This window comes from Pseudophryne corroboree, chromosome 1 (genome assembly GCF_028390025.1).
Source record: "Pseudophryne corroboree isolate aPseCor3 chromosome 1, aPseCor3.hap2, whole genome shotgun sequence".
Taxonomy (NCBI): domain Eukaryota; kingdom Metazoa; phylum Chordata; class Amphibia; order Anura; family Myobatrachidae; genus Pseudophryne; species Pseudophryne corroboree.
In genome coordinates, this window is record NC_086444.1 from 801,822,311 (window position 1) to 801,848,282 (window position 25,972).

At 43.6% G+C, this 25,972-nt stretch overlaps 1 long non-coding RNA gene across 1 annotated transcript; it reads right to left on the reverse strand.

Annotated features, from left to right (window-relative positions):
• Nucleotides 1-2,794: 2,794 nt before the first annotated feature.
• LOC134948326 (uncharacterized) lies at nucleotides 2,795-25,972 on the reverse strand. The gene is made up of 3 exons (XR_010182944.1): nucleotides 25,920-25,972; nucleotides 4,553-4,652; nucleotides 2,795-3,030 (listed from the first exon to the last, which is right to left on the reverse strand). It is a non-coding gene; the product is annotated as an uncharacterized LOC134948326 (long non-coding RNA).

Consider the following 25,972-nt stretch of genomic DNA (forward strand, 5'->3'; position numbering starts at 1 on the left):
GAATATTTTGCTGTTATCTTTCATGGCCATGTAATATTTTTGTTACACATGTATGTTCTTTTTTATATCTCCCTTTACTTAATGTTACACTTTCACTTCCCTGACAACTTTATTATGAGATATATCACAAGAGTACAGAAAAATGTAACAACATAAAATAGATAGATAGATAGATAGATAGATAGATAGATAGATAGATAGATAGAGACTGATTTATTTTATTATATGATTCAGAACTAGTAGTCCATGAGAGGATTTCATTAGAATTATTACCATGGATACATTTCAGGAGTTTTTGGTTCTGAACTTCCTTTTTTTCCAGAATAACCTGAAAGCCGTTCACTTGAAATCGGTCTTGACATTACAATTCCATAAACCCAGGTTAAGTTGAAGAAGCTTAAAAGTATGTAAGGGGCTTGCTGAGTTTGTGTTATCATTAGTGTGTTGACAGATAACATGTTGTAGCTTTCATTTCCAAACTGTTGCTGGTAATCTTTTAATCCCATATCAAGTCTACATTTTATCAAGTGAATCTAGCAAGATGATTAATTAGGTTAGTTAGCGCAAACACACCAATAAGTTCTGCTGCTCATTCTGGTGGGGTGGAAACTTTTCTACAGCTATATTGCTTCTTCTTTTGGGGATCACAAGAAATTTATAAAGTGTATTATTCAAGTTTAGGTTTTATGAAGTTTCCATATGTTTTCAATGATTATAGTGGCCGATTCAGACCTGATCGCTAGGCTGCGTTTTCTCACAGCCTGCGATCAGATCTGAACTGCGCATGCGTATGCACCGCAATGCGCAGGCGCAACGGACTGCAGCAATGGGGATCGCCGGTCAGTGACGAAATGGTGTGAAATTTCCGAACGCACGGGCGATCACAAGGAGATTGACAGGAAGAGGGCGCTTGTGGGTGGCAACTGACCGTTTTCTGGGAGTGTTTGGAAAAATGCAGGCATGTCCAAGCATTTGCAGGGAGGGTTCCTGACATCAATTCCGGTCCCGGACAGGCTGATGTGATCACAGCGGCTGACTAAGTCCTGGGCTGCACAGAGACTGCACAATATCAGTTTGTGCCAGACTGCTACACATGCAATCACACACTTGCACAGCTAAAATACACTCCTGCTGCAGGCGGCGACTATCTGATCGCAGAAGTGCAAAAATCGCTGCTTAGCGATCAGGTCTGAATTACCCCCATAGTCATTGTGTAAAATAAGTATCTTTTTGTTTACTATTGAACTTTTAACGGCTTTTGTTACTGTGTTGGAAAGCATAGCAGAACCATATTTACCTCTCATACATATTTCAATTGTTTTATTCAGTGCAGAATGCAATGATACTTAGAACTGAATTTTATGTTCATTATAAATATTACTAGTCTGTTTTAGTCTGTCATCAATTTTTAACATTGACTATGAATTAGGCTAGGGATCAATGATCTTTCAGTTTGCAGCAAAATACTCTGGATGGGTGTAGTGTTTTCCTCTCTAACCTTGGGATAGCAGTCCTCGAATTAAACCAAGCCTCTTGTCTACATAAATTATAATGGGCATCCATGTCATGCAAAAAAATTGATGACTTGCAACCATGACCTACCTCAATGTGTGGTCACCAGCTGACTGCTCTAATAGCCCCCATTGTTTTGCCTGAATGCAGACCTCTGTGGTCTGTAATTTGGCTTACCACTTTTCTGGACATGTTGCACAGTACTTGTAATTTGGTATAATGGACAAAGTACAGCATTTGTCTATAGTTGGACGACGTTTATATTATTGATATGTTGAAAGCAGTGTTGGCTCTTACTTTTAGTATGGCGGCTGCCAGCTTCCCCGTGTGTCCAGAGAGGACACAGCCAGACCAGGATCCCAGCACCTGCGCAAGTAATCTGGCATGTCCAAATCCCCTTCTTCTATGGACTGCATCGACTGTAGCCCATAGAAGCTGGATTGGGCTACGTGAAAGACAGGGAGTAGATTCCTACAGGAAGCCAGGTCTCTGCTTATCGCAGCCCGGTCTGACAGTCCCGGAAGGAGGAAACACCTCCCAATGGGACTGCCTTGTGTGTCTGTGACTGACAGTAGGACATCCAATAGGAAGTCGCTGCTAGTCACAATGAAGCCAGTGCAGTAATGGACTGCATCTGGCTCACTGTTGGGGGTGACAAATTTTACCTGGGGTGGGGGGGGGGGATGGTGGGGGTGGTGGCTGCAGGGTGCATCCCATAGGTAAAATCCACCACTGGTTGATAGCAAAAACTGATACAGGTGGGACATACATATTCTAAGAGACATTCTTGACAGCACCAGTTTCTTAGAGTGTATGCCTTTTTACAATACATATCAAAACAGTATTTTGTCCAAGATCCATTTGTTTTATATGATTTCAAAATAAATTTCAAGTCAGGGGCATAGCTTTAATTTTGTGGGCCCCATAGCAAAACTTTAAAGGGTCTCCAAATGTTTATAGAGAGACACCTGTTATGCAACCACTAGACTGATATTGCTGCAGCCTATGGTGTAGGGTCTTTGGGGTGGGATGCGCTTAACCTATCTACCATATTGCCACACTGTGCCCAATTTCATATTATATGCCACACTATGCACTAGAACACCAGTTGGCAATGTGATAAAATGCAGAGAAAACTGTAAGCTGTCCAATTACAAAATCTGACTAGAAAACATCCAAATAAAAAGTAAAACTTGCCAAAAAGTCAATGAAAGTGTAAAATGTAAGAGAGTGAATAAGATAGTTAAGCCATAAATCAAGTATGTACTTTAATAGGGCCTACAACATTGCTTATAAATGTCTTTTTTCCAGACTTCCTCACACTAAATTTACTGGTCATGCAATAAATCTTGCTGGTGTTTATTTTAGACATGTGTAAATGTATCACTTATTATGCAATGGAAGGGATGTTTAGTAAATATTGGATTCATTGGACTTGTAAAATATGAAAGTGAAAGACTGTAAAAGTGCGCTGAGTAGTATCACATGCAGGACCCTTCAGCTTATGCAGGCAAGTTCCTGGAAAAATGAAAATACAGTTTTATGCATTTCTGAAATAAGGAATAGATATGTTAACGTATTGAAAAGCAATAACTGGTAGAGATCGAGTGGTTTGGGTTCAGAAGAATCCGACATAACCACATTTTGGAGAGCTGGGGCAAAAATGTAATTTCACTGAAATCTCAGATTACAAGTGCTTTGGATTGTTTAATAACCGCACCCTCCTGTTCGAGGCTCAATTTTACACTTTTGCACTTAAAAGTGTGTGGCAAGGATGATATGTGATAATGCTGTGTTGCAAAAGTAGGTTACAGCACAATCAACATGTACTGGAGAAGCTTTCATTTTAGTCTACAGCAGAGATTTTCAACCTTTTACAACTCGCGGCACACTGAACAAGATTTAAATATTGTCAAGGCACACTCAAATATAATGGTGATGCATGGTGCAGTTGCGTGTCCTAGGATGTCATTTCGCAGCTTCTCCATAGGTAATGCCTGAGCCACATCTGAGAAAGCCAGAAGAGCCCTACACTGCCCAGGCCCAAAATTAGAACTGGCTCTGCAACCACTAAACCCACCAGTATTGATCGTTCCAGGGCCTCAGTAGCGGCAAAACACTGACGGCCTGGCTGTAAATCTATGGCAGCACACCTGGAGACTGCTCAGGGCACACTAGTGTGCCACGGCATAGTGGTTGAAAAACACTGGTCTACAGAGTATATGGAGAGCCTGATAGTCAGGGGGTAGGGTGTGTACAGGGCTGCTGCACAACTGATTGTTTTGCACCACCTTCTGCCTAACTGCTGTCATCGTGGGTGGCTTATGTTACCATGTTATACACTGAAAAGTATGGTCCTATAGGGCTCCTGTAGGTATGGAAGTCTTGTACTGCAGGTCAGGGGCGTTTCTACAGAGGAGGGGGCCCGTGTGCACCTCCGATAGGGACCCCTCCTCTGTACGGCGCTGTAGACTCCAGCATTGTGCCGGAGTCTACTGCGCATGCGCAGGTCTCCGGAAACATGGCGCCTGCCATGATCCGGAGACCAATTTGGCTACCGCACATTCGCGGCGGCCATTTTGGCGGCGATTTCTGCCACGATTGCAGGTCCCGGCGCTGGACCCCGGAAAGGTAAGTGTTAAAATGGGTGCAATGGGTGTGGTGTGGGCCCCCCCTGGACCCAGGGGCCCGTGTGCACCGCACCCATTGCACCCATTATAGAAACACCAATGCTGTAGGTCCAATATTATATCCTTTCCCTATTTCATTGCACGTTGCCCTGGTGTGGTGGTAGCTATAAGTAGATTCACTCTTGTTGTCATTTAGGGATCATTCAACAGAAAAGAGGCGTCCCAGCGCTATTACTGGTGGAAATAGCTTTTTAAACATGTATTAGTCAAAAATGTCTTGTGGGAAGAAAGCGTAAGAAGTACAAACAATGTTTGACAATGTCAGTGAAAATATCAGCTCTTGATTTAAATACAAAGTGAAAAGTTACTGATAAATGAGGTTATTTATTATAAAAGTAAAAATCACTAACCTCCCATACATCTCCGACAGTGGCATGCCTTGCCAGACCTGCTTGTTGGTACAGCTTCTTATTTAAAATCAGCAGTCTGTCGCTGCTATACATCTGCATGCTGCGGGTATAATAGTAACTGATCAATTCAGTATCTAATCAAAACAGTAACAGATTAAATCAGTACCTAACCAAAATGAAAGACGCCAATCATCTTTCTCAAAGGCCCTCTTGTAATTAGTGACTGCATTCATTCTTGCTCTGAGCCATAATACATTGTGGCACAACATACTGTACAGTAGCCAACCATCATCAGAGAAAGTCCTGCAAAGCCTTATGCCAGTGGTTGGCGTACATTTCTGCTTTTCAGGGTGCCACTGTTCTACTGGGTACCCTGATGACCTCCAGTGACCATAGATCTTTCAGGGGACATGTTAGAGTGTCTTGTGTTATCTACAGAACTGGTGATAAATAAAAGTAGTGTATTCAAACCATACCCAGATAATGGTGACTGGCAAGAAAGGATTCCAAACAATGGGGGTAATTCCAAATTGATCGCAGCAGGATTTTTGATAGCAATTGGGCAAAACCATGTGCACTGTAGGGGAGGCAGATATAACATTTGCAGAGAGAGTTAGATTTGGGTGGGTTATTTTGTTTCTGTGAAGGGTAAATACTGGCTGCTTTATTTTTACACTGCAAATTAGATTGCAGATTGAACACACCCCACCCAAATCTAACTCTCTCTGCACATGTTATATCTGCCTCCCCTGCAGTGCACATGGTTTTGCCCAATTGCTAACAAAAATCCTGCTGCGATCAACTTGGAATTACCCCCCATATTCACCCTTATTTTCAATTAGCTTAACACCCTGGCCCTCATTCCGAGTTGTTCGCTCGCTAGCCGCCGCCCTCTGGGAGTGTATCTTAGCTTAGCAGAATTGCGAACGAAGTATTCGCAATATTGCGAAAAGATTTTTCCGTGCAGTTTCTGAGTAGCTCGAGACTTACTCTTCCAGTGCGATCAGTTCAGTGCTTGTCGTTCCTGGTTTGACGTCACAAACACACCCAGCGTTTGCCCAGACACTCCCCCGTTTCTTCAGCCACTCCCGCGTTATTCCCAGAAACGGCAGCGTTTTTTCAAACACACCCATAAAACAGCCAGTTTCCGCCCAGAAACACCCACTTCCTGTTAATCACACTCCGATCACCAGAACGAAGAATAAACCTTGTAATGTCGTGAGTAAAATACCAAACTTCTTAGCAAATTTACTTGGCGCAGTCGCAGTGCGAACATTGCGCATGCGCAATTAGCGGAAAATCGCTGTGATGCGAAGAAAATTACCGAGCGAACAACTCGGAATGAGGGCCCCTGTACAGTATTTGCCACATTTTTGTAGGCATAAAGTTTAAAAGTAAAAGTAAATGTATATAGTTACACTAAGTGTCCTGAAATGTTAGAACAAACACGGAAACCTGCTTAATTGATATGACGGGATGTCTTTTTCACCTTTCATTTGAACTTTTGCAGAAAACCACATTTCTGTTTGCCCTTCAAAGTAATAAAAAGCTTAAAATACACAAAACTGACACATGTAAAAAAAGACAAACTTATTGTTTACGTAAGACACAAATGAAGTTAAACTGAGCAGTTAAGACAGAGTTTGAACAATAATGTGCATTCTTCTGGTGTATGCCTCAACCAACAAAACTTGACACAGATTAATTTTACTGGGAGCTGTTCAAAGGTAAAAGGCACATGTTCTGCAAATGATGCAGTTTCTAAATTACCCTTTCTATGAGATGTAGCAAAATGTCAACAATAACAATGGTGATATAACGTCAACACCTTGACATTCATTATGTCAACACCACAATGTCAACAGTAATTATGTCGACATTGTTAAAATGTGGCTTCGGGTGAAAGGTCGACAATGTCAGAATGTCGACATTAGGGTAGGGCTTAGGCTGGTGGGGAAGGTTTGGGTTAGGCTACAGTTGCGGAGGTGAGAGCAAAACACTAGAGTGAGGGTTAAGATTAAGAACAGGGAATAGGGTTAGGTACAGGGGAGCTATACTTACCAGAACAACAGAGAATTGAAGGTAGTGACAGTCACATGATTCAGAAGTGGCAGTCACATAACTGTGACCCAGATGATGCCGCTGGAGCCGCTGATGCCAGGAGGAGGTAAGTCACTGCTGGGTCACCAGGAACGATAAGTCGACATTCTAACATATCGACATTTTATCACTGTCTACATCAGTGATTCTCAAACTCGGTCCTCAAGTACCCCCAACAGTTCATGTTTTCCAGGTCACCTAGCAGTTGAACAGGTGTATTCATTACTCACTGACACATTATAAATGACCCACAGGTGGAGCTAATTATTTCACTTGCAATCCTGTGAGGAGACCTGGAAAACATGAACTGTTGGGGGTACTTGAGGACCGACAACACATAGCAGTTGTTAATGTTATGCCCCACAGTAGTGCCCAAGTTTATTTTTCAAACCTTAGTATTGCTCTAGTTATGTAACATTGAAGAGCTGCCAGTACGGGGCAGATGTATTAAGCCTGGAGAAGTGATAAAGCAGGAATAAGTGCAAGGTGATAACGCACCAGCCAATCAGCTCCAATATGTAAATTTACAGTTAGGAGCTGTATAGCTGGTGCGTTATCATCTTCCACTTATCACTTCTTTTTCACTGCTTTATCACTTCTCCAGGCTTAAAACATCTGCCCCATTATTATGTCACTAGGTATCTCTAATTCCCATTATGACATTCAGTGTCCCCAGTTCATATTACACCACATTACAGTGCCTCAGTTCATATTACGTAACACTGTAATGCCCTCCAGCTCATTTTATACCACATTACGATAAACAGGGTCAGGGGCACACCTAGTTATATTGTAGGCCCCAAGGCAAAAGTTTGTAAGGGCCTCTATGTGCCACCCAATGGTGAGAAATGTATATAACACATTTAACTATAACAAGGAAGGTGAGCTCCTCTCAGCTCTGAGCCCCATAGCAGCTGCACTCCCTGCACCTGTGGTAGCTACGCCCTGTATATAACACATGTAACTGTGACAGGGAGGGTGGGACCCTCTCAGCTCTGAGCCCCATAGCAGCTGCACTCCTTGCACCTGTGGTAGCTACGCCCTGTATATAACACATGTAACTGTGACAGGGAGGGTGGGACCCTCTCAGCTCTGAGCCCCATAGCAGCTGCACTCCTTGCACCTGTGGTAGCTACGCCCTGTATATAACACATGTAACTGTGACAGGGAGGGTGGGACCCTCTCAGCTCTGAGCCCCATAGCAGCTGCACTCCTTGCACCTATGGTAGCTACGCCCTTGCATCCCAGCAAGTTGTGGAACTATATATACCAGCAACCCCTCAATTGGAGTCTATGTGCTTTGTATAGGTATATGGTAACGGGTGAATGGGTGGGTGTATGGGCTGAAGAAAATGTGCAGAACAAATGAAAACAGTGTATATGTTTACACGAAGAGGAGCTTTCTGAACTGAGTTTAATTATGAACACCCACAGAGGTGGTCCTGGCTAGGTATACAATCGTAAGAATGGTCGAAAGAACAGTTGAAAGGGCTTCTGTCGTCTGTACATGCAGGTCAATTTTTACTATGTCGTTGACGATGCTTGCATAGGACGGAGGCAGGATGACATCACTGAACGATATCGTTAGTTCAAGGGGGTTATCCAATTACCCTCAGTCAATGACAAATTGTAATTGTATCGCCTGGGGCTATCCTATTAGCCCCTATGCGGCGGTCTCCTCCCACCCCATGCCAGCACTTATCGCAGGTTATGCTTCGGGTGCCTGAGATAATACACTATAAGTGGCTTCCGGAGCTGTGATAGTGCATGGGATCGAAGACTTATCCCCGATCCCATGTGTTTTCACGTGATCGCGGGTCCGTTTTCGGTCTGTAATAGGATACCACGATAATGACCATCAGTCATTAATTGCAATATCCGGCTGTTTTCACCAGCCAATAACAGATCGGCTGTAATTAGATACCCCCCTAAATCAGTTAAAAGACAAAATAAAATAGAAAATACATTAGCTACAAACTACGATACTGCTAAAAATAAAGATGGAAAGTATTTTATTACTGTAAATCTCTGCACATACAGTATCAGTTTCCTGCACTTTACAATCCAGGATATTGAGGTCTGTATCTCATAGAACAATGGGGGTAATTCCAAGTTGATCGCAGCAGGAATTCTGTTAGCAATTGGGCAAAACCATGTGCACTGCAAGGGGGGGGGGGGGGGGGGGCAGATATAACATGTGCAGAGAGAGTTAGATTTGGGTGTAGTGTGTTCAATCTGCAATCTAATTTGCAGTGTAAAAATAAAGCAGCCAGTATTTACCCTGCACAGAAATAAAATAACCCACCCAAATCTAACTCTCTCTGCAAATGTTATATCTGCCTCCCCTGCACTGCACATGGTTTTGCCCAACTGCTAAAAAATTTCCTGCTGCGATCAACTTGGAATTACCCCCAATAGACATTATCTGTCCTGAGTGGTAGAATAAATATTTAGTAACATGACAGCAGAAATTGTATACCTTGCTTCTTGTGTTCACAACCTGGGCCAATATTTACTAATATTCGTGTTTGAGTCGGTTTGTGTAGTGTTTAAACTCGTTTTGTATCGGGTGCATTTTCATGCAATTTTTTTAATCCATATACGCCAAGTTACTAAGCATTCGAGTTTATTGTTTTCGTGTTTTCCGATGTCGATGCCAGTCGTTTTTTTTTGGCACATTTGCGGCCGTCATTGTCATTTGCGTACGTGTTTTTGTTGTTTTTGCTGGGTTCTTTTCTAAATTAAACGCGGCAGGGTTTTTTTTTCTTCCCGCGGCCGCATTTTCACTTTTAGTTTCGATTTTCATCCCCGTTCGTGATTGGTTGTGTTTCAGATGGTAGGAGTGTCTTTGCGCAACCATATAAATACGCCCCAAACCGTCCGCACCTCGTGGGTTTAGTTAGTGGTGAGGAGGGAGGTTGTGCTGTGGAGGTTGGTGAGTAGTTGGTTTGGTGAGGAGTTTTTTGGGCAATTTCTGAGTGTAGTATTGTGTTTGAAAGTAGTCTTGTCATTCTTGTAGTCTTGTTTTTTGTGGTTTTGTCTAATTTTTGGTCCAAGTATTATTTATTTATAGTCCCTTGTCACTGTGTGTGTGTGTGTGTGTGTGTGTGTGTGTGTGTGTGTGTGTGTGTGTGTGTGTGTGTGTGTGTGTGTGTGTGATTTGTGCAGTGGTAGTGGAGGCGTGTGTTGTTTGTCTTTTTATTTTTCTGTGTTAAGTGTTTAGACACACAATTATGTGTGACTCAGAGGTGGGTGAGGTGGAGGGTGTGAGTGAGGGGGAGGAGGTCGGTCAGGTAGAGGAGGTGAGTGTGAGTGAGGTCAGTGAGGTGGAGGAGGTGGGTGAGGTTGCTGCAGCAGCCTCAAGTGACAGTGATAGTGACAGTCAGAGAGCTCCGCAGCCACGCACCACTACTAAGACTGGGCGTAATGTAAAGTTTAGTTATGCAGAAAATGTGGCATTGGTGCGGGAGCTGATGAAGTATCAGCGGCAGCTATTTGGGCCTGAGTCAGCCAAGGTGCCAACACGGAGGAAGACGGTGTTGTGGGCGAAAGTAGTTGCTGCTGTAAATAGTGAGGGGGTGGTGAAGCGGACGGAGGACACGTGCCGCAAGCGGTACTATGACATAAAGCGAAGTGTCAAGTCCAAAATGGCCAAGGAGGCGAAGTCGGCTCGCAAAACCGGTGGTGGTCCGCCCTTTATTGCCACATATCTGGACTATGAGGAGCCCATGCGGACTATAATCCCTCCAGAAGTAGTGTCTGCAACCCATGTCCGGGATTCCGATCGCTCCAGGAAGGATGGTGAGCATGTGTAATTGCCTTAACATTCTATGACATTACTTCTGGCTTACTGTATGTTTTAAATGTGTGTCATGTGACGTTGCATCTTCAAGTGTGCGACATCAAATACATTGTTTTGGGTCATGTTTCATACAAAAGTCAATGTAACGTCTTACTTGCTTGTATGTCATGTGGTTTTTGGACAGTACATTTTCCATGTGTAGTTTAGACTTGGTGTGTCATTGAATTGTCCCGCAATAATGTTTTCCTTTTGCATATTGTACATTTTGAAAGTTGGACTTTGTTTTTTATTTCAGTTATCCATGTGCAATGTTTCCAAATCAGTGGTTGATATGTCAGAGGCTGGAGTAGTGCAAAGTGTCTTTGAAGGCAGTTACATGTGTAATTTCATTAGTACTCAATGTAATATTGTTTAAGTCCAGGCCACTATTTGCTGGTTCATTTTGAGTCTCTATTTGTACACTGACACAACAACTGCAGACTTAGTTACCTTACTGTTTAAAAAAAAAAAAAAAAAAATTTTTGTTTGCCTCATATTATTATTATTATTATTATTATTATCCTTTATTTATATGGCGCCACAAGGGTTCCGCAGCGCCCGATTACAGAGTACAAATGCACATAAAAAATAGGAAAACAGTGACTTACAGTTGAATACAATATAGGACAAGTACAGGGCAGCTAAGCATAACTACACCAGTAAACATAGAGATAAGTTCCAGGTGGTCAAAAAACTGTGGGATCTGGGCGGTTGAGGATTATTAAAGTAAGAAAAGTATAAGCACATGAGGGAAGAGGGCCCTACTCGTGAGAGCTTACATTCTAAGGGGAGGGGTAGACAGACAGGGATGACACAGATGGGGTACATAGAGAGCGTGGAACAGAGGGTTATGTTGAGATTTGGCTACGTTTGGTTCAGAAATGGGTCTTAAGAGCCCGTTTGAAGTTTTGTAGAGAGGTGGAGAGTCTGAGGGGGAGAGGTAAAGAATTCCAGAGAAATGGAGCAGCACGTGAAAAATCTTGGAGATAGGAGTGGGAGGAAGTAATCAGAAGACAGGAGAGACGGCGTGCATTAGCAGAGCGAAGAGGACGGGTGGGAGAGTAAAGGGAGATAAGGTCAGAGATGTAGATGGGAGAGGAGTGGGTGAGTGCTTTGTAAGTGAGTGTGAGAAGTTTGAATTGGATTCTGAAAGGGAAGGGAAGCCAGTGGAGGGCCTGTAGGAGGGGGGAGGTAGACGTAGTGCGTTTGGTGAGGAAGATGAGCCGGGCAGCAGCATGGAGGATAGATTGGAGTGGAGAGAGGTGATTGTCAGGGAGGCCAGTTAAGAGGAGATTACAGTAGTCCAGTCTGGAAATAATCAGTGAGTGAATAATGATCTTAGTGGCATCCTGTGTGAGAAAAGGTCTGATTCTAGAAATGTTTTTGAGATGAAAATGACAGGTTTGTGAGAGGTGCTGAATGTGTGGTATGAAGGAGAGGGAGGAGTCAAGGATTACGCCAAGACAGCGTACTTGGGGGCTAGGGGAGATAGTTGTGCCATCAATGGATAATGAGATTGTGGGAGGTGAGGCTGTGCGGGAGGGTGGGAAGATGATCAGCTCAGTCTTAGACATGTTGAGTTTAAGAAAGCGCTGAGACATCCAGGAAGAGATAGCAGAAAGACAGTTTGAGGTACGAGTGAGGAGAGCCGTGGAGAGATCAGGGGAGGAGAGGTAGATTTGAGTGTCATCAGCATAGAGGTGATATTGGAAGTTAAAAGAACTAATGAGTTCACCTAAAGAGGACGTATAGAGAGAGAAAAGGAGAGGACCAAGAACAGAGCCTTGGGGGACACCAACAGTTAGTGGAAGTGGGGGGGAGGTAGCATCATGAGAGGAGACAGAGAAGGAACGATCAGAGAGGTAGGAGGACAGCCAGGAGAGGGCAGTATCACGCAGACCAAGAGAGTGAAGGATTTGCAGAAGGAGAGGATGGTCCACAGTGTCAAAAGCAGCAGAGAGGTCAAGAAGAATAAGCAGAGAGTAGTGGCCCTTAGATTTGGCTGCATGGAGGTCATTGCAGACTTTTGTGAGGGCAGTTTCAGTGGAGTGGAGAGAACGGAAACCAGACTGGAATGGGTCAAGCAGTGAGTGAGAGGAAAGAAAGGCAGTGAGGCGATTATAGACAATACGCTCAAGAAGTTTGGAGGCAAAGGGGAGGAGAGAGATGGGTCGATAGTTGGAGAGAGTGTTAGGATCAAGGGTAGGTTTTTTAAGAATAGGGGAGACAAGAGCATGCTTGAAGGCAGAGGGGACAGTGCCTGATGAAAGGGAGAGATTGAGAAGGTGGGCAAGATGGGAACAGGCAGAAGGGGAGAGGTAACGGAGGAGGTGGGAGGGGATAGGGTCGAGCGGGGAGGTTGTGGGGGGGGAGGAATGGATGAGGGCCATGACTTCCTCGCCAGATACATGGGAGAAAGATGTCAGAGTTGGTAAGAGGGAAGGGGAGGGGTGGCAAGGGATGGGTGGTGGCTGGTTGCTGGTCTGGTGGGAAGTGATATCCTGACGTATGGAGTCAATCTTGGATGTGAAATAAGTGGCAAAGTCAAGAGCAGACAATGAGGAAGGGAGAGGAGGTGGTGGTGGGCAGAGGAGGGAGTTAACAGTGGCAAAGAGGCGCCGGGGGTTGGAAGACTGTGTAGAAATGAGGATTTTGAAGTATGATTGTTTAGCAAGGGAAAGGGCAGTACTGAAGGATGAGAGCATGAATTTGAAATGGAGGAAGTCTGCTTTAGAGCGTGATTTCCTCCACTGTCGCTCGGCAGTACGTGAGCATTTTTGTAGGTATCTGGTGCATTTGGTGTGCCAGGGTTGAGGTGTTGATCTGCGAGGGTGAATAGTGGTTGGCGGAGCAACAGAGTCAAGGGCAGAAGTAAGAGATGCATTGTATAGGGATGTGGCTTGTTCAAGGCATGTGAGAGAGAGAAGAGGAGAGAGAAGGGAGTCAAACAGGGAGGACAGGGATGAGGTGTCAATAGCCTCAATGTTACGCTTCGTGATGGTAGCCTTAGGAGGGAGAGATGGGGAAGCAGAGATAGATAAGTTGAAAGAGAGCAAATGGTGGTCAGAGAGGGGAAAAGGGGAATTGGAGAAATCAGAAATATCACAGCGGTGAGTGAAAACCAGATCCAGTGAGCTCCCGTTCACATGGGAGGGTGAGGTGGTCCACTGGGAGAGACCAAGTGAAGAGGTGAGGTTAAGGAGTTTAGAGGCAGGTGATTTTGTGGGGTTATCGATAGGGATGTTGAAATCACCTAGAATAATGGAGGGAATGTCAGAAGAGAGGAAGTGAGGTAGCCAGGAAGCAAAGTTGTCAAGGAATTTGGAGGAAATGCCAGGTGGACGGTAAATTACAGCAACTCGAAGATTAGTTGGTTGGTAGAGGCGTAATGCATGGACCTCAAATGTAGAGAATGTAAGAGAAGGTTCTGGAGGTATAAGTTGGTATGTGTAGCTTGAGGGTAAAAGGATCCCAACACCACCCCCATGGCGACCCCCGGGTCGGGGTGTGTGTGAGAATGTGAGGCCCCCAGCAGAGAGAGCAGCAGGAGAAGTGGTGTCATGAGGAGTAATCCAGGTTTCTGTAATGGCCAGGAGGTGCAGGGAGTTGGAAATGAAAAGGTCATGAGTGGGGGTCAGTTTGTTGCAAATAGATCGGGCATTCCAGAGTGCACAAGATAGGGGGTATGAGTTTGTGGGAGAGATGTGAATGAGATTATCAGGATTGCTGTAGCGTTGAGGTAGGAGTAATTTGGAAGGAGAAGATAAAGAGGGTGTGATGATGGTGCTGGGGCCTTGGCTAGGAAGGGAGACTGCATGCGTGAAACAGGGAGGGAGTGCAGTTTGATCCTGGTGGAGGAGAGGTGAGGAGACAGGCAGAGGAGGGAAAGAGTAGGGTTGAGCGGTCGGGTATAAGTGGTGTGAAGGGGCAGAAGTGAATTGCAATGGGGAAACAGAAGAGGGGTAGGGAGGCAGACAGAGGAGAGGAGGGAGGATGAGATGTAGGAGACTGTGAGAGAGGGATAGAGGTGGTAACAGGGGACAGAATAAAGGAATAGAAGGACAATGAGTAAGGGGGGTTGCCAGCCTGGCCATAGTGTGGATGGTGTGTAAACTGGTAGTGTAATGAGAATAGGGGGAGGAGTGGTGGCTGTATGAGAGAGCAGTGAAGTTTGCAGAAAGAAATACGATTTGCAAGTAATTAAAATGATGTTAATATCTACAGATTACCAGTAAATCAAATATTTGTTGATGTTAGATGGAAAATTATACAGTGTTGGCAAACCACAAGTCAGTGTTATTTCATCAAATATGCTTCTCAATTAAACATTTGTTTTCCAGGTATTTGCAGGGTCAGAGTAAAAGTTGTATTGCAGGTTTTTTGCAGAAAGTGAATGTTTAGTGTCCGGGTAAGTGAGGTTTGGAGAATAATAGGTGTGTACATACATTTGTAGCTGCAGTCCAAGGTTTGGTGGATTGTGTTGATTTGCTTTTGTTTGGAGTTTCCATGCAGTTTCCGTCCAGTTAAAGTCCAGTATAAGTGCCAGACGAATCCCTTAGAGATTTTCTCCCTTTGAGATCTTTCTCCACACAATGATTCAGCTACGCTAAAATCAGCTAAACTACACACCAATATAAAGCCCAAACATGTGTGGTAATGTGTGTTTGGAGTGCCACATCACAGACCTATTTCTATATTGCATCTGTAATTTTTTTCCTTTTATTAGAAAATTAAGCTGTGTGTGTTTTGACTTGTTAGTGTATGTTTTTGGAATTGTGTCCTATGTCTGTGTCCTGTATATGATTCCCTGTATTGCACTTTCCATAGTGCATATGGCTATTGGACGATGTTTTGGGTTTGATGTTGTGCTTTTTGTGTTTAATGTCCTTATTTTTAAATTCATAATAAAACATCCATTTTTTAAAGATGTAATGTTTATAAGCATAATGGGTGGATGTATTAACAATATCATTAATATGTTTTTTTTTTTTTGGATTTACAGTGTTGAAAAAAAGCAGTACTGGTCATCCTACAGTCACTCCCATCACATCTGATGATGATGACGCTGCGGAAGCAGGTAAAGTGTCCATTGTAGTGTAGGTTAGGTTTGTAAATGAATGGCCATAACAAAATGTCACTTTCAATACTAGGTCCATCCAAAGAAGTCTTAAGCAGCAGAAGGTGCACTTCTGGAACACACCACAAAAAACATCTGCCAGCAAAGAAAGCAAGGTCTGATGTCCAGGGCCAACTACAGCAGGCTACCCCGCCACGAAGATTATCTACTGTTTGTTCGGTGCCCCCACTCCAAATTTTGGACACACCTCCAAGACGCCAACCACACTCCCCTCATCTTGATTGTGAGTAACAAACTGTGATAACAATTAAAAATGTCAGATCTTTAAAAAACCATTTACTTAAACTCATTAAGTAAATACCCATCAAAATCTGCTATACTTACCCAAGTCAGTAAAACATGAAATGGAAACCTAACAAAATGACCTTCACAACATCCAGTAAAGATACGTATGTCCACATCAGCCATACAGTAGCACAATGTGTGGAAGATGCTGCAACAGAAACTCATGTGTAAGCTTTGCAAATAGTAAGGTTGTTAGATTCATTTACACATGTGTGTTTGTCCTAACATTGCCAACTGCATACAAAAACATTACTATGTTTTGGTTGGAGACACTATAAGGCAACACATTATGGATTACAATGTGTTTTTAGGCAGGAGTATGTCTGATGTACCATACAACTCATGTGTTTGCTTTCAGAATGAAGTAACCAGACACATTTGCCACAAACAGGCATACAGTATGTATGTATTTAAGTAATGAGTGATGATGTTGCTAGGCCAGATATCTGAAAGCACCAGTCCATTACATGTGTTCCATGTTTAGTGCTTTGTACCAATGTATTAAACATATGGATAAGTAACGGATAAATGTTTTTAATTTCAGCTTCTAGTCCTTTTACCAGCATCCCTCCGCAACAACAGCAAAACAGTGACATGGATGACACAATCATGTTAGAAATGCATCCAGTAATCGAAGGAATCAGCCCCCCAGCACCTGTGAGTACTCCACCACAGCAAAGCACACCACCACCCCAACACAGCCTAACAACACCAGTAACACAAGGCCCTGATCAAGTGTTCTGGTCCATTTGGGCTAGACAGCAGGCCACTAATGAAGATTGCCTGCGTAGGCAGACCCAAATGTTTGCAAGCCTACCATCTCACCTCAGACGAATCAGCAGAAATCTGAGTAGACAAAATGAAACAAACAAAAGAATTGCAAATACCATGGAAATCATGCGTGCAGACATTACACATGTCATGGGCAACTTACAGCGCATAATGGAAGAACAGCACAGACAACAGCAAAGCTATATCAACATTTTAGAAAGCAATCAAATGATCAATGAATCCATGTCCAGAATTGTAGACAATCAAAATGCTGCAACACGTGAACTCAATGCCACCCTCACTAACCTCAATGAAACACTCAGAACCCTGCAGCAACAGCAAACAAGCAGCAGTTCTGGTACGACTACTACAAATGTAACGTCAGTGTCATCACCACCAAGGCGCTCCACCAGAGCACGCCAACACGACAGTGGTAAAGGCAAAGGCCAGGACAAGCAACCACCCAAATAAACATTTAAAAAACACACACCCATTTCTTTAAAGAGAAGAGAAACAAAACACTTACCAAGTGTATGATTAACAGAATATATATAACACTTAGCTCCTTCACAATTTGTACAACATCATTAATTATAACTGGTACAAACAACAACAGGAATTTTGTACGCACATTTCCTCTTTATCATCTTTGTATTTTATGTTAGCAGGAAACTGTTGTTTGAGCTGCACATAGATGTTAGCATGCAGAAAGCAGACCACTTGATTTTTTTCTAATCATTACTCTTTCTAGATTCTAATCATTCTTTGAGCCAGAAGACAGACTAATTGGCAGCCAGGCAGATTGTCTTAAGCAGGCAGAAAGCAGACCACTTGATTTTTTTCTAATCATTACTCTTTCTAGATTCTAATCATTCTTTGAGCCAGCAGACAGACTAATTGGCAGCCAGGCAGATTGTCTTAAGCAGGCAGAAAGCAGACCACTTGATTTTTTTTCTAATCATTACTCTTTCTAGATTCTAATCATTCTTTGAGCCAGCAGACAGACTAATTGGCAGCCAGGCAGATTCATCCATGACCAATACAATTTACAATGTGAATTGTAACTGTTTCACATTTCTTCTCTAGATGAATTGACAATAAAAACACAATTGAGTTGGCTAAAAGTGTCCTAATATGTTGGGGATAATATTTAGATAATTCAGTCCGAAAATGACTGACATTATTGTTGTGCCATGTTTGTGTGTGTGTTAAAAATAAGTAATCAGATTTAAAAACATGATGCAGAAACAACAACATTTGAAATATTTGAAAGTTGAACACAAATGTGTGTAATAATGGATATATGTTGAAAAATGTGTATTGCCTTACAAATCTACAAGTTTTGGGCTGCAAACATAAGGAAATAAATTATTTTGCATGAGAGAAGTTTGTGTCCCTTTTATAGGCATCCTAAATCAGGTTAGATTGATTTGTAAGTGTCAACACATGTAAACACGGATGAAAAAAGCAGGTCTATTTTTTTGCCGCTTTTTTTACCGATTCCCCAAAAAATACGACCGCAATTAAGCACTCAGAAACTAACACCCAAATATGAATGAATAGTGAATTCCCGTATTCTATGAAATAAACAGCCATGTTTGACCGATGGTCTATTCATTCGTATTTCGGAACGTTGTCATTCAAACCATTACGAATAGTCCAAACACTGCCGAGATTGGTGCTTAGTGAATTCCCGGATTGGGACTTAGAAAAAAAAAACACAAATCGGACAAACTCAGATTTTTAGTAAATACTGGCCCTGGCAGGAAAAAGTATTTTAACATTTTCAACCAGATTATGACTGGTAGAAGAAACCTGCATTTAATCATAAACAAACATATCATTTTATAATCATAGATTCCATTGGTTTTGTGAGTAAATATTTATTAAGCATTGATGATCTGGCAACATTATATTCAGAAGACAGGACTTTACATACAGAACTGGTGAGAATGGAGACATTTCCTGGGGTCTGGGACTCCAGGTCGACTACAAAAAGGTCGACACACCTTAGGTCAACGCCAATTGGTCAACACACCTTAGGTCGACATGGACAAAAGGTCGACAGGAACAAGGTCGACATGGAAAAAGGTCGACATGAGTTTTTTATGTTTTTTTGGTGTCGTTTTCTTCGTAGAGTGAACGGGAACCCCAATTAGTGCACCACGTCCCCTCGCATGACTGGCTTCGCTCGCCATGCTTCGGGCATGGTGCCTTCGCTCCGCTTCGCTCGGCACAGATTACCGTTCCAATCGTAGTCCACGTGGATCGCTAAGTATGAAAAGGTTCCAAAAAAGAAAAAAATAGTGAAAAACTCATGTCGACCTTTTTCCATGTCGACCTTGTCCATGTCGACCTTTTGTCCATGTAGACCTAAGGTGTGTCGACCAATTGGCGTCGACCTAAGGTGTGTCGACCTTTTTGTTGTCGACCTGGAGTCCGGATACCCATTTCCTGATGTATACTGTACATGAAAAGAATATACCGTGTAGCAGAGCAAGGCTCAAGCAGCAAAAGGGAAATGTTTTTTATAGACACAAAAAGATGTGGATTAGGAAGATTACACAAGGGCCCAACTTCAGCCCTGCCTCCATCGCATCACAAAGGGGCAAGAGCCCAACTTCAGCCCAGCCTCCATCGCATCACAAGGGGCTATAAGGGGCCATTTGCCACCCCTTGTGTTGATTCATCTTTACTGGGGATACGGTGGCCAACTCTCCACTCAAGGTATTCCCCAACTCCAAACCAAAAAGGTGCTCAGGTGTCTACCAACTCCACCGGAGACCGTAGCCCACCTGGTCCGATGGTACCCCGGTCCCGTAATGTATCAAACTCCACCACCTTCTCATCTCCTGAGCACCTATAAAACCTTTTTCAACTACAGCCACAATTTCAGGCCGTCCCAACCCATCACAGTTTCAATGAAACCCCGCCACCATACCTCAAACCTTAAAAACACTCCTCTTACTCCTCCTAAAAGTCCTTCTACCTAAGTAATAAAATGCCAAACTACAAACTGAGGACAACAAGTCCTCCAGAAAGATTTCCATACCTCTCAAATTCAAATGGACACCATCAGCCATGTAAAGTTGAGGGGCAGAAACTGAAATGGAGGGATGCGGGACCACAAACCCCCGATTCTCACTCACAGCCCGGCCCACCACAGAAATGATCCGGCGCTGGACCAACTCTATGGCAGCCGGTCTCTCTGCACCTCTCCACACCAACCGTGGAGCAATGTCAGACCATCCCACACTTAGGAAGGGTGACCTGTTTTGTAGGCTAAGTCCCTAACCATAGTTTTCCGAAGGTCAAGACCCGACCTTTTGGTCAAGTCATTTCCCCCGGCATGTAACACCACTCTCAACGGGCATCCCGACCTCTGCATCTGCTGCCAAAATAGGGGCATGACTTGCTCCCAACGTAAGCCCCTCACACCAATCCATCTGATCAGCTTCGCATCAGGGAACTGAAGGCACTCCAACCCAGACCTTTCACCGTGGAAGACATACGAGTGCCCCACAATCCATATCGGACACTCTTCCAAACACCAATCTGAAAATACAAAACAATATTCACAGAACCTTTATACTACAAGAATTCAAAATAAGATAACCTATAGAACAACCTTTTTTTCAAGACAATAATCCCCCAACTATTCCCATTATAACCTTTCTAACATGGTATTTGTACTCATTAAGCTATTATTAATTTGGACTCTAAGATGACAAATTTAAAAGGTAGGGTAGTTGGGGGAAGGGAATATGAATAATCAGACTTGACGAGAGGCAAAAAACACACCTGTCAAGCGGGTGTAACCCCAAGGCTTAAGGCACCTAACAGGATAAAAAATTCCTCAAGACCCCCAAATATGGCGAGTGGCTGAAACCTCAAGTTTGATATAGATACCCCAGGTCTAAACCTGATATATTTCTGAAATACATCAGACTTCCACCTCCCAAGAGCTCTATTTTGCCTGTTTGAACAGCCCTCCGCAGCTGCTGTTGTCGCCGCACCTATGCAGAACGAATGGGTACCGTATTTTGATACTGGTAAACCCATCGTGAAAATACAACGTTCCATCACCCATCTAAACTGGAATTGAGTAACCGGCATACCATCCATATGTTGCAACCATGGACCTGGAATATCAGTCCTTGCTCTCAAATATGCCTTTGCCAGTGACACTGGGCAAATCTCAATATCGTCAACACACCTCAAGGCCACCCAACACCCTTTACCTAATTGATCGGTTTTGGAACGTTGCATCCTTCTTCCAGTGACACATGCTCACGAAGCATAGGTGACTTCGCTGTTTTTAATGCGGCCACCAATTCACTGACTCTAAAAGCCCCAAAGAAGGCCATCACAAAACACAATTTAAATACAAGTGCTTAATAATTAGATGCCCAGACCTCCTGCAAAATGACCGCCATGCGCTGCAACATTAAAATGGTTATTGGCCTTCGTGCGTCCGGTACAGGGGGCATCGCTCATGCCCACCCTTTCAGTACTCTCATTAAAAGGAAATATGTAGTGAAATCATGCCGGCCTTCAAGTCTCAAGAAGTAAGATAGAGCAGTCAGTAAACGTGATACGAATCCTCTTGGCCTGCCTGCGCTAAAACATTCCCAAACATAATCCAATAACATGGTATAATTGTTCTTACCTTGGTCTCGATGCATGTGGACATATCTCTCCCACTCTTTCATTGCAGTTCGGTGCCCCCGAAGGGTGGAAGGCGCCAAGGATCTTAGCGCTAAGCCCCCCAATCCGGTTGTATCACCTGCCAGGTATAAGACGGGCAAGGGTCACCAGATACATTCGCATCCGGCGCTAGCACGCTGAACCTGTGCCACTCAAAACGTGAAAGAGCATCTACCACGCCATTTTCAATGCCTGGAACATGCTCAGCGCAAAAATTTATATTCCATTGAAGGCAACGCAGGACAATCTGATCCAACAATCGCAAAACAGGTAGACCAGCAGCTTTTTGTCTGTTAATCGCATGAACTACTGCCAAATTATTGCACCAACAAACTACCGAAACATTGGCCAATACCTCATACCATAACTCCAGTGCAACCATGATTGGGAACACTTCTAACAACAGATTCCCAGTAAGGCCTTCATCAAACCATGCTTTAGGCCATGGGGAAGCACACCACCTACCCTCCAGATACACTCCGAAACCCAAAGAACCAGCTGCATCCGTGAATAATTGCAACTCAACATTGGATCTGGGTTCAGACTGCCAAATGTGAACACCATTAAAATTTGACAAAAACTCTTCCCAAGTATGCAAACACCTATGAATTTCCTTAGATAATCGTATAAAATGACCAGGCTTTTTAACACCCGCTGTCGTTCTTTCCATCTTCCTGCTAAAGAACTTACCCATTGGGATAACTCTGCAAGCAAAATTGAGAGATCCCAATAATGATTGAACTTGTTACAATGTCACCTTGCCATTGGCCAATGCCACCATTATCTCCTCCTTCAGCTTAGCTATCTTTTCCATGGGCAAATGGCAGCAACGCTCAATCGTATCAATTTCAATACCCAAGAAGGTCAACATCGATATAGGGCCTACCGTCTTTTTCTCAGCTACTGGGACTCCAAATTCAGTAAACAATGGCAAAGCATTTGATAAAATATTACCACAAATATCAGACTCAGCTGGTCCCATGAACAAAAAATCATCTAAATAATGAACAATTCCAGACTGACCTGAATATTCTGCAATGCACCAATGTAAAAGGCTACTAAACTTTTCAAAATACGAACAAGATATAGAACAACCCATCGGAAGACATCTATCAACATAAAAACCATCATTCAGGCGGAAACCCAAATAAAGAAAAAATTCCGGATCAATGGGCAAAAGTCGAAAAGCCGACCATACATCAATTTTACTCATCGACGCTCCTTTACCCTGTAACATAATCTTTGCCAACGCATCTTCAAAAGATTGATAAACTACCATGGACAAAGACTCGGGAATTGCATCATTAACTGAGGACCCCTTTGGACAGGATAAATGTTGAATTAATCTGAACTTTCCCAGTGTCTTTTTAGGAACAATACCAACCGGGGACAAAATTCAATCTGGAACTGGTGGATAACTAAAAGGCACTACCATTCTTCCCAAACAACCTCTTTATCAACTTTTTTTTCAAAATTTCCGGAAACTGCTCAGCCGAGCGCAAATTATGAACAAAACCACAACTAACCTGGCCCTTAATAGGCAACGGAAATCCTCTCTATTTGGATGAGATTCTAACCAATAAGATAATTTATCCAATCTCACAGGAGTCAGGGCACTACTTAGCATTGGCAACTGCGGGAGCATGGTTCTGCGGTCTGTGAAAACCTCCTCTACCACCTGGGGTCCGCGAGCAGTCTCTAATGGGATGTGATCCCCCACAGCGGATACAAACATGCCGAAAATGACACCTTGACCCTAGGGTGCATTGACTATTATTAAAAGTATAGCACCTGCCTTGTCTGTTCTTACCTGCTATCCATCTATTACTGTTACTGCCACATTTTACACCCATAACCTCTGCACCACTCTTCAGTGGTTGTGTAACATCTACAAAAATCTCCACATCTTTTTACCAAAATCTATAACCACTCTACCATTCTGTTTTCTCCGAAACTCCTCGTCAATAGACCTCCAAGCTGTCCCGCGACCTGATCTCACCAATTCATGTAACAAATACATATATTTGATTATGTTCATGTGCTCTTGAGGTCTCGTCTCTAAATAGCAGGTCGCAAAGACCAGCATGCCTTTTTGGCAGTTAGAATATGATTTATATGCCTCCTCACCTATACCCGATTTCTTTCTGGCTGCAGCTAAAGCCTTCTTTGCTTTGCTAGTTAACGCACACATGTTAACAAATCTGCCCTCTCGTATACGATCCCTAATTCTGGACCGTACTTCTCTCAAGGCAGCCATATTAGCGCATTGCAGAGAGTTCTCAGGACCCTCCTCCGAGGACATACTAGAACTGCTGTGTCTGTGCCTTCTTTTGTGTTTTTTCCCGCAACCACTGCAATCGCTGTCTACTGAATCAGATGACTCACAGGAAGATGAGGATGAACCACTCTCCCTCCTGAGCCTGCGCCTACGCTTTTGTTTATACGCAACTTTTTGCTTGCATGTTTTCTCCTTAACCAATGACTTATTGCCCGAGCTGGCTACTGCATCCTCCTGATACACTTTAGGGTAAACATCAGACTCATAATAAAATCGACCGCCCTCATCCAGAGCGGATTCGACCACAGCCGCCGACTCCCCTGGATCCTCCTTTAGTTCGGGGACAATCAATGATTCTGCAGGAGAAATGCAAGGGGAGAAATCCACCAGACACTCATTAAGTATCACATTACCCCCTCTTTTCCTGCGTGCTCTAGCACGTGAACCCGCGGCTTCCTAAACGGTTCGAGCTGCGATGTGAAAGGGTCACCTTCAATTTACCGTTTACAAAATACCGGTATTTTGAAACGGTAAAAAAGCAGGGTCCTACCCGTTTAATTGTGCAATGTGAAAGGGTCTGAAACGGTATTTGCAAGCCCCAGAAGGTGATAGGCTGTCTCCATGTGTGATCTCACCAGGCAGAAGCAGGAAATAAACATTTAAAATGACAACCACTGTTTTGTATGGGTGAAACGGGTTCAGTGTGAAAGGTACCAAAACGGTAATGAAATGGTAATATACTGGTTACAACATGTGATGTGAAGGGGGTTTAACTGCTCAGACCCGTTTTAAGAACCGTTTAAAGAACCGTTTCAAAAGCAGGTTTTGCGATGTGAAAGCAGCATTACACTATCCTCATTCATCATAGAGGGATTCTGCTTCCTCAAGACTCTCCCCTCAGTATGACTTGCAGTAAGAACAGGGACCAGTGCTGATATTACTGAAGTGCATATAGACGCTACTTCAGACGAGTTCCAGCCAGCAGCTTCTCGCCCAAAACGCACAGCATCTGCATATGAATGCCTAGAAACTGCACCTGTTTTTATTTACCTCAGACGCCACCTTTCTGCCCCTCATACTCAGGTTAACAGGCTCCATTCCTTGATGCCCACCAGCATTTTCCATGCCTGAAGTACCCGCGCACTGACCAACTCCCTCCACGATTTCACAGGTACCCCTTAAACTGGCCCTTTCCCTGTTAACGCCTCTATTAGGTGCTTCCACTCCTTGCACCACCAATTGCTCACTTGTGCCCCTTCCAGTTTGCTCACCTCTGGAAATAACGGTACTGCAACGAGCGCCTCTGGCAGCCACGGTCCCCCGTGGGCCCATGAGGCAACCGCACCACACCTCCGGCACATGCACTCATGAGGTAACCCCTCTTGATGTTACCGCTCTTCGCATCACCCTGCTCCATGACTCCACCATAGCACCCACGCTCAAAGACATAGCACCTTCAGATTGTACTTCAAAAGGATTAGCACTCACAGCACAAAGTACGCCACCAGTGCATGACACAGACAAGCTGGTCACCCAGCCTCTGCGTAACGCAGCTCCGCCTGCCACAGCCCTCTCAGGCTGTCGAGTCCGACCCCTGGTGGAGGATTTACCACCCACATTTAATACACCTCGCTGTCCTCCCTGTGCTGAAATAACCTGTCCCCACCTGACACAGACTCAGCAGTATCCCTTTCACCGCTTTCAATAAAACGGATAGGGGGACCCGCAGCACGACTGGGCCTTGACATGTTAAATTATAGAATAGTAAGATAAAGAAAGATTTAGAGAAAAAAGGGTGAGAAAATAGAGAGTAGTAAAGATTGAAAGGAAATGAGAAGAAAATACCACAAAACGTAGTTATAAATAGTTCAGGACAACATAAACACAGAGCACTTCACTGTTCAATTTTTCCTGAGGAAAAGAGGGAGAACGTAATCAATCCTCCCCTCATAAGAACTCAGCCCCTCCCATCACCTGATTCCTCAGCAATCTCATAGGTCAAGCAGTTATCATGGACACACCTCCACCTGTCCTTGCTGCTTCATTCAGTATACTACTCAGAATTTTATGTCACTATGGACATATGAAATGTCCTTCGTTCTCTATACATTATGTTTTGTGTATTTTAGGCATATGTTTATGATGATGATAGGAAAATAATAAAAAGAAATAGTCCCTGCTAACCAACATTTACCATGCAAAATCGAGACAAAATAAGTCCTGACACAACTCTTGGGAATAAACTTACTAAGCATCGGTTTTTCTGTGATTTGCTGTTGATTTCCACATCGGAGATCTACT